An 18589-nucleotide genomic window follows, 5' to 3' on the forward strand; every position below is an offset into this window, starting at 1 on the left:
AGTGACAAGCAGAAATAAGCATCCTTCAGAATGATTTATAACCTGGATTAGGGGCTGGTTGTGAAAATATACCAAGACTAAATCACTGTCATCCTTGAAACAGCAGCAAAAACAGGTGGGAACCTGCATTTGGAAAATGAGCAAAATGGTGAGGCTTGTCCAAAAATGAAATGGGAGGATGTCCCAAAGTGATAGTTATCATAGGAAGAGGTTCTTGGGTAAAATCCCAAAACCGCTGGAGCACCATTTCAACACCATCGGCATGGACAAAATCAATATCAGTCAACTGCAAAAGACAATTTTACTTGGAACAACTTAGATCCTGTAATGATACCTTTAACACCATCTGCTTATCCCAAATCCTTGGGAAGGACTCATTAGGACAGGGGTGTCAAACTCAAGGACCGTGAGCCAGATCCAGTCAGTGGGGTGCGGGGCTGTCCTGGAAACAGCAAAGGACCAGCCTGTGGTGCCTCTTCCAGCAAAAACAGAGTTCAGGAGGGCCTCCCCTTTTGTGGCCAAGACAGCCTCCTGAAGCCTTCTGCCAGCAAAAACAGAGCTCGGGAGGAAATGACACGGTGCCCCCGCCATAAGTGACATCAAGCTGGCCACGCCCACACTGGTCATGCTTACCCTGGCCACATCCACCCTGGTCCCCTGAAGTCAAACACAACACTGACGCGCCCTCGATGAAAGCGAGTTTGACACCGCTGCATTAGGAGGAGAAAAATGCCAAATCCAGTCTAAACATCTACATACAACAATAACAACAACAACAATAAATCTTAAGCATCTACATAAATACACTCTTCCGAACAAAATGCATGACCCAATGGGACTCCACGAATATCATGTCTCAAGGCCTAGGAGGATGTTTTAAAAAAGATTTCTAGATCATCAGAGTGAGAACTACATAGATCTTTAAAGGGATGCTATTCTAAAGGGCATGCACCGCAAGAGAGAAGGTGTGCTTCTTGGGAACTAATAGGTGACATTCAGAGGTGGTATTCAGCCAGTTCTGACAGGTTCTGGAGAACTGTTAGTGAAAATTTTGAGTAGTTCGGAGAACCGGCAAATAGGCTGGCCCTGCCCCCACTTCCTTCCAGCCTCCCGGCTGATCTTCTGTTGCCCTGAACAGGAGAATGGAGCTGGAAAGCAGGTTAGTGGGATGGAGAGGGAATGGGGTTTTTGCAATAACCTTCCCCTGCCACGCCCACAAAGCCATGCCCCCAAAGCCATGCCCACGAAGCCACGCCCACAGAATCGGTAGTAAAAAAAATTGAATCCCACCACTGGTGACATTAGATGATATTATTTGATTGAAGAGGCCCAAAATACAGCAATTCTGCCCAATTTTACCAATATGAGATAGGCAGACCCTCAGATTACAGGTCCCTGGGCCACTAAGGTGTCAACCATCAATTTAAGTTGCACACAGAAGCTCATTTCCATCTCGAGCAGCTGATGGTACATAGATATGACACTGGCATACTGTGGCATGCCCAACACTGCCTGTAGTGCTGCATTCTGGACCAGCATTAGCTTCTCAAGTGTTTTCAAGGGCATTGCAATAGTCCAACTGTGTCTGAAAGGGCATGAATGATCATCTGGAGGGTCTCCTGAGGACCAACTGAGACAAGAATGATTTAGGATTGGTTTATATTTATTTATTTAGCAACATCTGATTAGTAGTTGGGTAAATGCAAAATAATTTTTTGGGTCAATGACCAGCATACTCTCTCACTCTCTCTCACTCTCTCTCCCTCCCTCCCTCTCTTGTGCTTTTTGTGTGCTTGTGTAGTCATCTTAAAGGAGACTTTATTTAAATAAGTTTTGAAATTTTCTGATCAAATATCACCTGGTTGTCTCAGAGAACTGTAGTCTCTCAAAACAGCCAAAGGCCATCTATTTAGAGATAGGTATTCTAATGCTGCATTCCCCCTATGATTCTCCTATCAATGGAGTGGAGATATTTTCTTGGATGACCTTTTATTATTAGTGAACACTGAATAAATTCTCTCGATCAAAATTTGAAACATGCAGCAGGCCAAGGGGAAGGAGGCAATTCTGAAGTTCTACTGGATGATGTTTGGCTGGTAGTAGATGGATTTCATGTTCTGTCCCTACAACTAGCACTTGCAAGTGAGAGGATAGTTACAGAATGGTGAGAATATTAATCTCACCCCCTAATGTACCTCCCTCCCCCTGGCACTCTCTGAAATTATTTTAAATTAATTTTTAAAATTACTCTTCCTCCTTGTCTTTTAGTGGTTCTTGTATGGCATTAAGTCAATTTACCCTGATGGGCTAATGCGGTTATGAATATTAATAAGCAACTAATCACAAAAATACAAAATTAAACTCCTCTTCCCTCTTTACTGCCTCCAACCCATATTCATCTCTCTCTCTCTCCCTCTCCCTGCCCCCCTGCTCTCTCTCTCCCCTTTAAAATGAATACCGCAACAATCTCAACAATAGCATAACCATGAGCAAAGGTAGGTCATGAGCATAGTTTATTGCTACCAAGAAGAGACAAATAACTGTATTACTTCATTGTCATTATGTTCAAATTTAGGAATGAATTGGTTTTGTTTCCCCAAAGTAACCTGAAACTACCAGGCATCATTTAAGGTCTTAGATCACCAAATCTAACCTCTTGAAAGGGTGCTAATCTGAGCTTTTTTTCTACTACAGACATTCCCAACCTGTTCCCAATTTATTACAATTCCCAGAGTTGTGAGACAACATGGATTATGGGAATTGTAGATCTAACTGTTTGAGAAGTCAGGTTAAAAAAGGCAGGTTAAAAAAAAGCTGTTCCACAGAGTAATAAAAAAGCAAATCCCGTGAAGATGGGCTCTTACAAGTAATGAAGGATATTCAGCCAATGGGAGGGGGAATTGCAGTTGATTTTTCCAGTTAGTTGAGCGAATGGGTCAATGAATAAATAGACTTATTCTACATGTATCTTCTTCATCATCATCATCATCATCATCATCATCATCATCATCATCACCATCCCACCACAATCAGTATAGATGCTGAATGTTTCACAAAAGCAAAAATCCACAATTCCCATACCCCATAATAAGAGATTAGTAAACAATAATATAAGGCAATAGTAGTCAAAGCTTTCCCGCAGCTTCATCTTATGGGTCAAAAACTATTCCAAGAAAGAAATTGTTAGAGTTTCTGACATGAGAGGACATAGAAATGGGCTAAACATATCCTGGGGACACCATTATCTAAAGAATGTGAGTTAAAACTGATGCCATGTTATGTAGAGTATTCTAAGTAATATCAGCACTTAAATTTTGTTCCATACGTCTATTGGTAGCCAATGCAGTGACTTTGAGATGGCTGTAATTCTCCAAGAGCAGGTTTCCATAGCAAACGGTATGACCATTGCATTTGGCACTAGTTTCAATTCCAAGTTATCTTCAAAGGCAGCTCTACACAAAGTATGCTACAGTAGTCCAGGTAAGTAATAATGAGGTTATGAGTATATTGTAGGATATTGTTGTAGGATTTCCTGATCCAGATAGAGCCACAACTGGCATAGCAGCCAACTCTGATGTTCTTCTGGCCATAGCTTCTGTATGCTGCTTGAATGTGAGCTATGGGTCCAGGAGGGAACTATGGCTTCAGAAGGAGCATGACATATCAAGCACAGCCATCAAAGACCAATGTAGCCTTTATGGATGAACAGTACATTTAGTTTACTATGGTTTGTTCTGTGTCTCATTCATTGTGTCTAGTCTCTGATAGCTTCCAGACACCAATTCAAAACTTATACAGTCTCTCCAACTTGATCTATGATGGCAGTTTACAACTGAAGGTCATGAATATACAGGTGACACCTCATCCCAATCTGAGAGATGACTTCTCCCAGCACATTCAAATGGAAATAAAATGATACATTGGTAAGAACTGTGACACTGAAGGACTTAACCACATCCCATAACTATTGATGGAACAGCCCTTTCAGGGTCAAAATCATAGCAAGATGGTTCCTTACTTACCAATTTTTGCAAATGATCCACAAGGGTTTGAATGTCATAGGAACAAGAGGAATACATCATTCCCCCATTCAGTCCCACTGAACCCCATGTTTAGACCTGAACCCTTACTGAAAGTGATTCTGGTTTTCCTAAAATGCTCTGTATTTGCTCTGCTTGCATGCATACAGAACAATTTACATTGAACAGCGTGCACATGCACGTGTTGCGCACAAGTTGTGAACTGGCAGTAGCGCCGGCAGCAACCCACCCCTGGCATAGAACAATTAATCAGTGGATTAATTAGAACAATTAATCAGTGGAACAGCTTGCCTCCAGAAGTTGTGAATGCCCCAACACTGGAAGTCTTTAAGAAGATGTTGGATAGCCATTTGCCTGAAACGGTATAGGGTTTCCTGCCTAGGCAGGGGGTTGGACTAGAAGGCCTCCAAGGTCCCTTCCAACTCTACTATTGTATTGTATTATTGTATATACCCACATATATTATATGACACAGAGAAACAACACACTCTATTTCAGATGTAGTTCAGACGCTTAACCTCCTGGTCCAACTAGAAAAGGAAATAACCACGTCTGCAGGATCATACAAAAGATTAACATTGGCAGGGCCACCCACATTTCTGGGATGATCCTGTTCCATAATTCAGGCACTGCCACAGAGAAGGCATGGATCCTGGGTCCAATAAGATGGCCATGTTTAATGGAAGGGATCTGGAGCATTCCATCTTTTCTAGATTTGCTGTGAGCCGCTGAACTCAAATGTTCTCACAGATAAATTGAATGGTGGACTGTAGTCTTCACAGAACCAGAGTGGTGGGATTCCAAATCTTTTCCTACCAGTTCTATGAGTGCATATTTTGCACATGCGCACATGCTTAATGCACACAGCACTCAAAGACTGTCCTTGGTGTCAGTGCTGGTGAGCTGAGCTGTTTTTTTTAGCTCAGCTGAGGCACTACAATCCACTCTGCTGCATGAATCAGCTGAGCTAAAAAAACAAGGGGATATATGACAAGGAATGACAGGAGCAGGAGGGCGAGGCCAGCCAGAGGTGGTATTTGCCGGTTCTCCAAACCACTCAAAATTTCCTCTACTGGTTCGCCCAGTAGTCTGGTCTGAACCAGCTGAATACCACCTCTGCATAGAACACAAGACTTTGTTCTTAGAAGTTGTATTACAGAGCTTCTTACAGATTGGAAAATACAGTTAATGTAAGTGCTTACATGCAATTATTATTGAACTATAATTTTTACTATCACTTTATCAGAAAGCCTTTCCAACTAATATAACTATTTAACTGTTTAAAAATGGTACCCCTATTTCAAGATGACATGCATTAGAACAGATCTGAATAGGTAAGGAAGAAATTGCAGAGCAGGTCTCAATGGAGAATCTACATATAGTTGCTAATATTTTGGCATCTCAGAAGCAAGTTATATGAGGAAGTGGAGATCTGATTCTTGACTAATATTTAATGCCTGAAGCAATTAACTATGGGATTGGCTCCTGATGCCTTCCAAATAAGATGTGAAAAGCTAGTAATAAAACATAAAATCACAATGGCCCCATCTTATAAGTAAGAAACTGCTTCCTCCACTCCCTATTCATCATGACTTTTAAAATAATTCAAGAACACTATATAAATAAGTGGTGGCAATCATTTTCTAGCCGAAGGGCATCACTCTAAAATATGTTGGCAGTGCAAGAACAAAAACTGTATTTGATTTGACGTAACTTGTTTAATTAAAATTAATCAGAGTCAATATATGAGTTCTAACCGATCATGCATATAATAAGTTTCTCCTTCTGTCATGTTTAAAATTATATTTAGATAAAATCTTTTGGTGATCTGTAGGAGTTGCATCTAAGGCTTTCATGGAGTGGATGGAATCTTGCAACACAGACTGATTTACTGTATTTACTGGTGTTAGCTTACTGTTAAGTAAGGAAAGTTGGACCATAAGAAAGCTGAGTGCCAAAGAATTGAGGCCTTTGAACTATGATGCTGGAGAAGACTCCTGTGAGTCCATTGGAATGCAAGGTGCTCAAACTAGTCAGTCCTAGAGGAGATTAATCATGAGTGCTCTTTAGAAGGCCAGGTCCTGAAGATGAAACTCAAATACTTTGGCCACCTAAGGAGAAGGAGAGACTGACTGGAGAAGAGCCTAATGCTGGGAACAATTGAGGGCAAAAGAAGAAAGGGATGACAGAGAATGAGGTGGCTGGATTGAGTCACCGAAGAAGTTGGCGTGAGATTAAATGGACTCCAGAGGATGGTAAAGGACAGGATGGCCTGGAGAAACATTGTCCATGGGGCTGCGATGGATCAGACATAACTTCTCAACTAACAACAACAAGTTTACTGTTATCCTGATGGAGCATAGCATTTAGTTCCTAAGCAAAAAATGCTGGATGATAATTTATCAAGCAATTTTAACCTGGTTTGGACTCACCATAGCTGATCCTGTACTTTAATTCTGCAAGGAAAAATCCATTTTCAGAGGAACTCATCAGTATGCCAATGTAGGTGATTAGCTAACAATAAGTAGGAACAATTAACCAAGATAGTACAGGTAAGTCCTCAACATATAACCATAACGGAGACTGCCCATTGTGCTCACATGTCATGACAATTGTAAATTGGATGGGTCATTTGATCAACCTGAATCTTTGCACGGGCTGTTAAATGAACAAAATAACTTCTGGTATTTGGCAAAATACCTGTAGTGGGGTCACCTGACCACAGAAGCCAGGTTAAGGTTAGCAGAACTTTGGAATCAGATCATAACTACTTTGATTCAGGTAAGTCATAACTCTGACTGGTTGTAAGTCAAGCACTACTTGTATGGTTATTTTATGGTAAGGTAACTTGTATCCCAGACACCTTTCAGGAACCTGCAATAGTTTCTCAAACTGTCAAACAGTTTTTGATGCATAGAAAAAGTTTTTGCCCGTGGTTGATATACATAAGAATTGCCAAAGCAGTTATGTATGAATCACTCCTGCAGTGTAGTGTCACCCACTGCTCTGCTAAAGAAGAGTGATTAGCTAATTGCCATCAATTAATCTGCAAACAGAAGACTGAGTTCAAACAAGAGGCATCATAAAGAAATGTTTTTGTATCCAAAATGGTACAGGGACTTGGTGATTTCCTGACTACTAATCCTTTGTTTGCTTAGTGGATTGATTCCTGCTGATAAGGCAGCTTTACCTTTGAGTGATAAATCATCTTAATTAACTTTAATTATTTGCAGGGAGTTTTATGTAAATGGAGACATTTATGGAAATGGAAGTGGAATGATTTCATGAAAGGCCTGGAGGTGCCCTGGAGAGGCATTCATTTCCAAATGCTCGCATTTCTTTAGCTGTCTTTGATATATTTTTTTCCAAATTAAGTCCATGCTATGAACTTTTATGACACCATCATAACTATGTAATGTTTAAAAAGAGCAACTTTTTTTTTGAGAGAGATGGGGGGGGGGGATAAGCAATGCTGCAAAGCACCTGAGAGTAGGACAAGAAACAATGGGTGGAAACTAATCAAGGAGAGAAGCAATTTAGAACTAAGGAGAAATTTCCTGACAGTGAGAACAATTAATCAGTGGAACAACTTGCCTCCAGAAGTTGTGAATGCCCTGACACTGGAAGTTTTAAAGAAGAGAGTGGACAACCATTTGTCTGAAGTGGTTTGGATTTGATGCCTAAGCAGGGGGTTGGACTAGAAGACCTCCAAGGTCCTTCCAATTCTGTTATTCTATTCTAATATGAATATGGACAGCACCAAGCTATAAACATGCTTACACAGAGTTCTCAGATTTTCTCAACTCAACAAGGACATATTTATTGCTTCTTACTCTGTGATACAATATTGCAAGGTATAAAAAGATAAAAAGGCAACATAAGCATTGCAATGCAGAAGTGTATTAAAAGCTTTTTAGCCTGATGACTAAGCAAAACCAACTTCATTCCTTCATATTGGCAACAAAAAACAGAACACCAAATACAAGCTGGGCGGATACAACCTCGTAGACGACCCTCACTTTGTCAAGGACCTTGGAGTACACATCTCAAATGATCTAAGGCCCAGAGCTCACTGTAACAGCATTGCCAAAAAGGCATTAAGAGTTGTCAACCTCATTTTGCGAAACATCTTCTCCGGTAACATTGTACTGCAAAGTAGGACATACAAAACCTTTGCCAGACTAATCCTCAAATACAGCTCATCTGCCTGGAATCCACACTGTATATCAGACATTAATACAATTGAGCAAGTCCAGAGGCATTTCATGAGAAGAGTACTCCATTCCTCTGCTCACAATAGAATACCTTATGGCACCAGGCTTGAAATTTTGGACTTGGATAACCTAGACCTATGCCGTCTACAGTCTGAACCAAACATAGTAGAGAAAATTGTCTGCTACAATGTTCTACCTGTCAATGACTACTTCAGCTTCAACCACAATAATACAAGGGCAAGCAACAAATACAGACTCAAGGTAAACCGCTCCAAACTTGATTGCAGAAAATATGACTTCTGTAACAGAGTGGTCAATGCCTGGAATGCACTACCTGACTCTGTTATCCTCAAACCCCTATAACTTTAACTGTCTACCGAGGACCTCACACCATTCCTAAGAGGTCTGTAAGGGTGAGTGCATAAACGCACCAGCGTGCCTACCATCCCTGTCCCACTGTCCCAATTTATTCATATTCATTTCCTGGCAACACAGGAATGTTTATACTTATACCAGTTATCTCGTACACGTTTGACAAACTAACTAACTAAATAAATAAATATCTTGCACTCTATCAACTCTAGCAAGTCCAATCTATTTTATGAAGAGTGCCACCAACCATCATGAGAACCAGTTTGGTGTAGTGGTTAAGTCACCAGGCTAGAAACTGTGAGTTTTAGTTCCCTCTTAGGCACAAAGCCAACCTTGGACTAGTTACTTTCTCTAAGACCTAGAAAGGAAGCCATGGCAAACCACTTCAAAAATCTTGCCAAAACACTGCAGGGACCTATCCAGGCAATTACCAGGTGACAACACTGACTCTAAGGCACACATGGACACCAACAACCATTATCTTTGTTCTTGTTCTCTCTTTCTTCATCATCTTCTTCTTTGAAGACAGATGGAATCCAGCTTTTCTTAGACTCTAAATCCCATCCTGGATAATGATAAAATTAGAAAGCCAGTAACAACTGTAGTACATGCTCATATCCCGCCTCACCCTATTCTTGGATTTTTATGTGCAAAAGAGGAGAGCAGAATACCAAATGTGTGAAAAAATCTTGAAGTGGAAGGAGCTTCAGAAAGTTTTGCACTATTAACCTATTGACAATAAGGATCCATATCTTAGAAATAAAGACAGAAAAGCACATTATTTCCATGTACTTCTAATCACTGGTCATTTCCTCTATTGCTTAGCATTAATGGCCTCTTATTGTTACATGTGAAATTAGCTTCGGGACAGTGTAGTCACTGATCAAAATATTAGACAAAATTAGATCTTGAGAGCAAGCATGCCACATTATGGTTATCCAAGTTGAGTTTGGTGCCTAATTCAGTCTGAAATCACGGTAGAGTAGCCATGAAGTCCTTGAAAAAAAATATTCAAATGCCAGGGTATAATTTTGCCTACAAAGGTCAGAATTTTTCAGGTAATTGTTTTTTTCTTATGACACACTAGGGCAGTGAAAATGCAACTCTGATGGACAGAAAGAATATTGATGCCTACGTAGTTCAGTTTCGAAGAAGACTCCTGAGAGTAGGGTACCATGGACAGCCTAGGAAATGAACAAAAGAACCATCTAAGAAATTAGTAACTGTAATAGTATAACTGAGTTGGACGGGACTTTGGAATACTTCCAGCACAATCCCCTGCTCAGGCAGAAGACCCTATATAATTCCAGACAAATAGTTATTCGATCTCTTCTTAAAAACCTCCAGTTTTTTTTGCAGGCAAGCTGTTCCACTGATTAATTATTCTCATTGACAGGAAATTTCTCCTTAGCTCCAGGTTGCTTCTCTTTTTGCTTAGTTTTCATCCATTGCTTCTTGTTCTGCTTTCAAGTGTCTACCCCCTCCTCTCTGTAGCAGCCCCTCGAATATTGAAAGACTGCCATCAAGTCACTCCTAGTCTTTCTCTTCATTGGACTAAGCAGGCCCAGTTCCTGCAGCTTCATTGTATGTTTATCCTCCAATTCCCTAATAACCTTTGTTGCTCTTCTCTGCACTCTTTCTAGAGTGTCAACATCTTTTTTGTGTGTCATGGTGATCAAAACTGGACACAGTATTCAACCATACTCAAGGCACAAATATCAATGGTTGAATTTTATTTTGGACATAGTAAGTACAGACCTAACTCTCTTGGGAAGTCCATAATGTTGGAAAGGGTGGAAGAAAAGAGAAGAAGAGGAAGACCAGCAGCAACATGAAAGGACTTGGGGAGAGAATTGAGGGGTATAGCATTGGAATTCCTAAAGGATCAGGTTGGGAATAGATCATACTGGAGAGGCTTCTATTTATTTGGTTGCTAAGAGTCAATGCCGACTTGATGGCACATAATCATATTTATGATTGACTACAACAAAATTAAATTATTTTCTAAATGAGAAAGGATAGGATGCATGCAATCTAATTTAGACAATAAAAACAGCATAGAAAATAATTAAAAAGTAGCGGCAAGGGAATTTTTTTGTCCTCTGGTCTATTAACTTGAAGAGTAGGCCTTCCACTAATCTTTTTTCAAATGAGCAAAAATAATTTTATCCCTCCATTTGTTGGGAAGATGGAATGAATAAAGAAAGCCCAGGCTATTGTTGATGTTGTTTAATTTCAGGTTTTCCAATTGATGAGGTAGACATCCAAATTCTGGCTTGCCAGTATCTGAAAACTTACTTTATGACTCATTTCTCTCCGAACCGTGTGAACATCAGAGACAGAAGATAAGTAGTTGTTTGGACTTTACAGTTTGCTGTAAACTTTGTTAATTCACAGGTGTAAAAATGCATTTCAAAAATTTCCATGAACCAAATGATATTGCACAATTCAGAAATAAATATCAGTTCATTACAGGGTCACCCAAATGATGAAAAATAGATTTAGGCACAAGATAGTAAAACTGACAGTAACGCAGTCCCTGTAGCCCAACGTAAGTGGGGTTTTACATCAGGGGTGGGTTGCTGCTGGCATTACTGCATTTGCACATAAAAAGGTCTGTGCATATGCAAAAAATGTTTAAAAAATGAAATAAAATTACATTTCTGCAAAGAAAGTTGTTCTGCGCATGCGCAGGGCCAAAACTCAAGATAGCGCCACCATAGGAGAACCAGTTCAGGGGCATGGCAGGCCTGGGTCACTGCCGGTTCCAGAGAGACCCAGGCCGCCAAGTTACTACTGGTTTGGCCAAACCAGGCCGAACTGGTAGGAACCCACCTTTGTTTTCCGTCTTTTGTCCCAAGGAATCCTGGGAACTGAATTTTTTAGCCTAGTATCCTCAGCAGAAGGGGTGCGATGGCTCGGTATTTAAAGATGCTGAGTTTGTCATCTAGAAAGCTAATCGCTCGGGTTCGAGACCTGAGCACTGTGCGATGGGGTGAGCTCCCAATGCTTGCCTCAGCTCCTGCCACCCTAGCAACTTGAAAGCATGCAAATGCATGTAGATAACTAGGCCCCATTATGGCGGTCAGGTAACAGCATTCCGTGTCCCTCACTGTATAATCATGTTGGCCAACAAAAGTGTCTTCAGAGAACACTGGCTCCCTCAACTAAGAAACGGAGATAGAACAGCGTTCCCCAACCTTTCTCATTTTGTGGACTGGCAGTGGATGGGGGAGAGGGGATGGTTCCATGTGAGCAGTAGCCAAGCTCCATTTGTGCAAGCGATGGACATGTTCACCTGCCACTGATGCAAATGGAGTGTGCACACATGTGCTTGCCACTGCTCACACAAGTGGGGAATGCATATAGGCACACACACTCAATCACTACTTCTGCAGCCCAATTCCGAATGGCTGAAGGCCCGGTAGTGGGCCTCAGCCTGGGTGTTGGGGATCCTTGCCCTAGAGTGAAACACAACTGAACGTTGGAAACCTTTACACATACTTTATCCTCAGCAGAATCCGCTTTTATTACCGCATTTGTAACAAGACAGAACAACTGATTTCAAAATGATCCAGGAACTATTTATTTTCTTCAGGTTCTCTCCCCTTAAGTGAGCAGCTTGTTCTCATACAGAGAATTACAAAAATTGAACATTGGGTTTGAGAGGGAAACCACTTATCCCATTTTTGCAATGAGATTATTTCCCCCAGTAGCAATAGATTAAAAAGAATGAGTAGAATCAGGTGGGCGGGAAGAGGATATACTGTATGCTGTAGATAATGGTGCAGGGTTTTACAGCAGGTGTCTGAACCCAGCACAAACCAAGAACCATTCAGGAATAAAAAATGACCAATAGGAAGCTGGCATGAACAAAGGACCTATCAGGAAGGAACAACACCAAAAAACAAGCAATCAACATCGGATACAAAGAACCAATCAGAAACCAGCGCTCACCAACCTGCACTATTCAGAAACCAGGTCATCAAATTAGGCCAATCAGGAGTCAGAACATCCGGTTATAAAGACAGTAGCCTAACCACTCCACTATTTACTTCCTGTGGTTTGCATAGCACAGGGGTGTCAAACTGCCGGCCGACTGTGTCACACGCCGGCCATCCCCAGGCCCGGTTTAGCGAATGGGGGGGGGGGAAAGTCATGAAATGTCACATGATGATGCTGTGACGATGTGAGTTTGACATCCCTGGCATAGCAGATCACTTTGCCTCCGAAGGTGTCAGCAACAGTTGCTGGGGAAATGTCTGTAAATCTGCTCCCTAGACCACCATCATCAAATCCTGAAGCCCAGCACTGCCCAAACAGCAGATAATTTACCTAGCCATGTTTGCATCTTTTTTCACTTGTGCTTTTATTTCTTAATGAAAGCTGTGCTGCCTAAAGCCAACTTAACAACTAAGGCTATCTAAATGAAGCAACAACAGGTTTGGATGTAAGCCCTGGTTTTTCTGGAGCCTTGCCACTGCTGCCGCCAGTATTTTCGCTGGCCTACTTTCTCTGAAGAATGGTTAGATGAATTGGATATCTTTAGCGCCATGAAAAGAAGGTTAAGGAGACCCACGATAGCAGTCTTTCGACACTTAAGGTCTGCCACAGTGGAGAGGGTATGAATTTATTCTCCACAGCATCTAAGAGTAGGATAGGGATCAGTGGCTGGAGGCTTTTAACAGGGACATCCAAACTCAAAAGAAGGAGAAATTTTCTGAATGTGTACGATATCAAACAGTAGACCCAGTGGTGAGTTCCTACCAGTTTGGACCAGTTCAGCCAAACCGGTAGTGGTTTGGCGGCCTGGGTCGCTGGAACAGTCATTGACCCAGGCCTGCCACGCCCAAAAACTGGTTCTTCTATGGTGGCGCCATCTTGATTTTTGGTTCTGTGCATGCGCAGAGCAATTTTCATTGCACACATTTTTTTTGACAATAGAGTTTTTCATACAATAGTTGGATAATTATCTAGGATGGCATGAGGTTTCTTGCTCTGGGAAGGACACTGGACTGGAAGGCTCTTCCAGTTCTATGACTGTATGTATGTATGCGTTAATGTGTATCTTTCTGCAGGTCTGCTTATTCCCTTAGGTAAAGGTTCCCCTCATAGATATGTGCTAGTCATTCCCGACTCTAGGGGGTGGTGCTCATCTCCATTTCAAAGCCAAAGAGCCAGTGCTATCTGAATATGTCTCCGTGGTCATGTGGCCATGACTAAATGCCGAAGGCGCATGGAACGCTGTTACCTTCCCACCAAAGGTGGTTCCTTTTTTTCTAATTGTATTTTTACATGCTTTCAAACTGCTAGGTTGATAGAAGCTGGAGCTCACTCCGTTATTCGGCGCTAGGGATTCGAACTGCCAAACTGCCCTTAACTTTGCATCAATTGTAAAATAAATCCACATTCAAGCTAGCAGAGTATGACAGGAGATGAGAAAAGGGTGGACAAAAAATTAACAAACCACCAGTTTTTATACTTCTTTAAATGTGATGTTCTAAATGGATGAACATCAATGTTTAAAACAAAAGTTGCAGGAAAATGCAATTTAGTTAAACTTGGAAGAAGAAGAAGAAATCCGCCGAAGCATACATTTTTAGGACACATATTCATTCATAATGTTGATACAAAATAGTGTTTTAACATGATTTAAATGTTTGCAATGTAAATGAAAGTACATTTATGTGGACATGTTGAAATAATGTATCCTTTCCAATGACAAATTAATGTGGCTGCTGAATGGAATGGACAGTTGTGTAAAAAGGAAATGACACTAACTTGGAATTAATAGATTTGTCTATTTCTTATGCAAACTTATATAGCCATCCATCTATCAGAAGGAACTTGTGCTGTTGAATACACATTTTTTAAACTGCCACTAAAATGGCATTGTATTTTGGGAACATGAAAAGGAAAATGATTTTGGAAATAGGAAAATACATGAGAGTGTGTGTGGGTGTATATGTATATTGTATATATGTGTCTGCATGCGCCATGCAATTATCAGAAAACAGAACAACAGAGTTGGAAGGGATCTTGGAGGTCTTTTAGTCCAACCGCCTGCTCAAGCAGGAGATCATATATCATTCCAAATAAGTGGCTGTCCAGTTTTTTCTTAAAAACCTCCAGTAATGGAGCATTTACAACTTCTGAAGGCAAAGTGTTCCACTGGTAATTGTTTTCACCCTTCAGAAATTTCTCCTTAATTGTAGGTTGCTTCTCTCCTTGATTAGTTCCCATTCATTGCTTCTTGTTTTGGCTTTTGGTGCTTTGGAAATTAGATTGACCTCTTGTTTGTGGTAGTCCCTCAAATATTGGAACACTGCTATCATATCACCCCTAGTCTTTCTTTTCACTAGACTAGACATACCTAATTCCTGCAACCGCTCTTCATATGTTTTGGCTTCCACGCTGTCTAATCCTCTTTGTTGCTCTTTTCTGCATTCTTCCCAATTTATTTGAAGTTTATTTGAAGTTTATTATTTCCATTCATTGAATAACAACAGGGTAGAAGATGACTTGATCTTCCTATCAACTGCTATTTCTTTTCAGACAGATTTGGTGGCTTCGAGAATTATTTTGTCATGTTTATCAGCATTTCTGCAAACACAAAACAGAAGGTATGAAGATATGCTGACAGGAGTTCACTTTGCCAGCTGGATTATTGCTTACAACCTGGAAGCTTTCCATGAGTCACGGCCATTTAGGAAAATCAATGGGGAGTCCAGAAGACAAATGTGGCAAGAGCAGCACAGTAAGACAGGCAGTCAGCTAGGTGGTCTCTCTTGGTTACTGTTTGAGGATACTAATGAATCTAGTTGATGACTGCAGCAAGCCAATAAATATACATGGGTCTTATTGAAGGGAAGTTATTCACATTTGGTTACATATCCACAAGAAGCATAATGGGGTAATTGAAGATCAGTTTTGTTCATTCTAATTTGTCCCGCAGCGCAAAAAGACTACAAAGAAAGACTAAGTTATTCTTCTCAAATAAGTAATGAGATCCTACATCCGTGATCGTGAACCTATGGCACGCATGCCCAAAGTGGCACGCAGAGCCATGTTGTGCCTGGCACACGTGGAATCACCTGTTCCTCTTCCAGATTTCTGGTGCACATGCACATGCGATGATCAGCTGGCCTTTGTGTGTGCAGCAGTGCCAGAAAACAGAAGAGCTGGTCTTCCATTTTCCGGCATGAGCATGCGTGACAGCCAGCTGATTGGCACATGCACATGTGTGGCAGTAACCGGAAGACTTGCTGCCCTGTGCAAGTGTGCACTGCAAACCAGAAGTTCATTTTCCGGTGCTCCCTGGACAGCTCCTTTTCCTGGTTGTGACTCAGACGAGTGCACACATGAAGTGTTCCCTTTTCAGCACTCAGTGCCCCCCCCCCCGCGTGCATGCGTGCACTCCCTTTTTGGCACGGTGCCAAAAAGGTTCGCCATCACTGTCCTAGATCACTATTTTATTCTTTGTGTTTTAATATGGATCACAGTCACATATGAACTGATACTGCAATGTGGATTCCAAAAAAGCAAATGCAATTTTAGGCAGGGTCAATCGAAACAGAGTTCCCAGGTCAGAGGAAACATTAGCTCCACGGTTGTCTACGCTTCATGGCTCCCCTGGAGTATTGTAACCAGTATGGTTACAACACACTTTAAGGATTTACATTCATTAGAATGAAAGCGTGAAATTGCTTAGAAGATATATCTCTTAAACAAGGGACTTCAACTTCCTTGCTGGCTGAGGAATTCTGGAAGTTGAAGTCCACAAGTCATAAAGTTGCCAAGGTTGGAGAGCCCTGACTTAAATTATGTTGTTTTGCTGCCAAAGTTTGGCAGTGATATTTGGGGTCATACTACATACTACACTGTATGTATTTTCCACCCTTGATTTAAATTTTCCCCTGAACTCTATGATTTTACAAATTCCTTGAAGACTGCTAGTTTGTCACAGTGTGATTTAGAGAGGTTAAAGTGATAGGTCCTGCATGGGATATACCATCAACAGGTAGCAGAGGTGGTAGACATTGGGAAATCCTATCAGTGGCTATGGAAGGGGTAGACTAAAAGACAGCATTGAAGCACTGATTATAGAAGAACAAAAACTGGGACTCAGAAGGAGATCCATAGAAGAGCAGGGATTACCACACTAGACAGGAACTGAGGTGCAGACTCTGCAGAGAAGCCTCACATATAGTCCAACATATAGTGGCAGGCTGTAAGATGTAGGTAGGAACAGCTTACAATGAGTGGCACAACCAAGTATTTGGTGCTCTGTTCAGGAACATCTGCACGGTATATGGGCTAGACCCTCCCAAGTCCAGATGGGAGATTCCACAGAAGGTTGTGGAGAATAAGTGAACTAAGATCCTGTAGGACTTCCAGATCCAGACAGGCAGGCAGGTACTAGCCAAACAGTCAGACATTATGGAAGTAGACAAAGACCAGAAGACAGTGGTGATGATAAATGTAATGGTGTCAAGTGATAGCAACATCAGGAAGAAGGCATATGAGAAACTGAAGAAGTACCAGGAACTGAAGGAGGAACTAGACAGGATGTCTAGTTGTAAATCCAAAGGTGGCAGGAACACTCAGGGATGTGATGCCTAAGCTGGAAGAGTGGCTCCAACAGATCCCATCAAAGTTCTCTGCCCAAAATAGAATAGTGTTAGAAACAGCTAAGATATTGCGCAGAACTCTTAGACTCCCAGGTCTTTGGAAGAGGACCTGAGATTGAGGGAGAGACATATCACCCATAAGAGTGAAGATTTTTTTTAAAATATAAAGACTACTAGGCAGCTTCGTTTCATATCATTGCCCATGCATAACACCCGGCCAACTAGTTTCTGGGAAACTAGTCGTTATTCCTGGAGGGATAATAATAAGTAATTACTCAGAAGACTTCCATATCCTCATGAAAAGGCCTTCATCCCATCTCCAAGTTTAGTGAATCTAAAGTTTTCTTTAGTGGTGCTTGTCTATTCTAGTCTCCCATCACAGTCCCCCCACCACCACCAATGGACATGGTTTAACTTCCTTCTCTGAAAATATAGTTGCTGATGCAGTAGGGAATCTGTCCAGCTCCCCCACTTTTTTTGCTGCTTTTTGGCTGGTGTAAATATGCTGGCTCCCCTCTGCTAGTCTTGGTCTTCATGATCATTTTTACTTCGGCTGCAGAAATGAACAGACGCTGGGCATCTGTAGGGGCATCTGCCCATGTCATGCCTGATTGGCATTTTCTGAAAAGTTTTGAGAAAGCACTAGTCCTATGCTACGCACTAAAGCTGGTGTAACTTGTGAAATTTCTACCAGCTCTGTGTTGCTGGTTCTGTCACTAGTGAATGAATTACAAGTTTTCGACTGCTTTTGTTGTTTTTCAATGGTGACAAAGGGTTTGATACGGCCATTCATTTGCCGTATCAACTGAGAATGGATTTAGGTCTTCCTTCTGCTTCTCTTTGGACCTTGTCTCCATTCCTCTTAGTCTGATTTACAGCGTGCAGAGAAATAGGAAGAAGTAGCCTGAATAGACCTCACAGCCCCATCCTTCAGGTCTGTGACCTGTCAGTAGGGCTATTTATGGAGAGAGTTCTAGCACCCTTTTTGAAGTTGCAGGAAGTTTCTCCTGCTTCTTCCTACCCTAGATCTGTCTTCAGAACAAATTTAACAGTTGTGGTGCCTTTCCATATATGGAACCTATTGTTTGGGCAACTTGATAAGAGACTTAACCTGCCTATAAGGAACTTTTTTCCCACATTCATCATACATTAGGAAAAACAATTAAGTTTTGTTTTTCCAGTTGGCATTTTATACTGTGGGTAGGGAAAATAATTCAGGAAATATATCAATTGCTTTCTTTAAGTTGTCTTGCATTCAGTTCAATTTAGAACTATAGAGTATTGCACACCAAGACAACTAGATACAAGAACAGTTTTTCCCGAATGCCATCAC

The sequence above is a fragment of the Natrix helvetica genome (assembly GCF_964273705.1).
Source record: "Natrix helvetica genome assembly, chromosome: 1".
NCBI lineage: Eukaryota > Metazoa > Chordata > Lepidosauria > Squamata > Natricidae > Natrix > Natrix helvetica.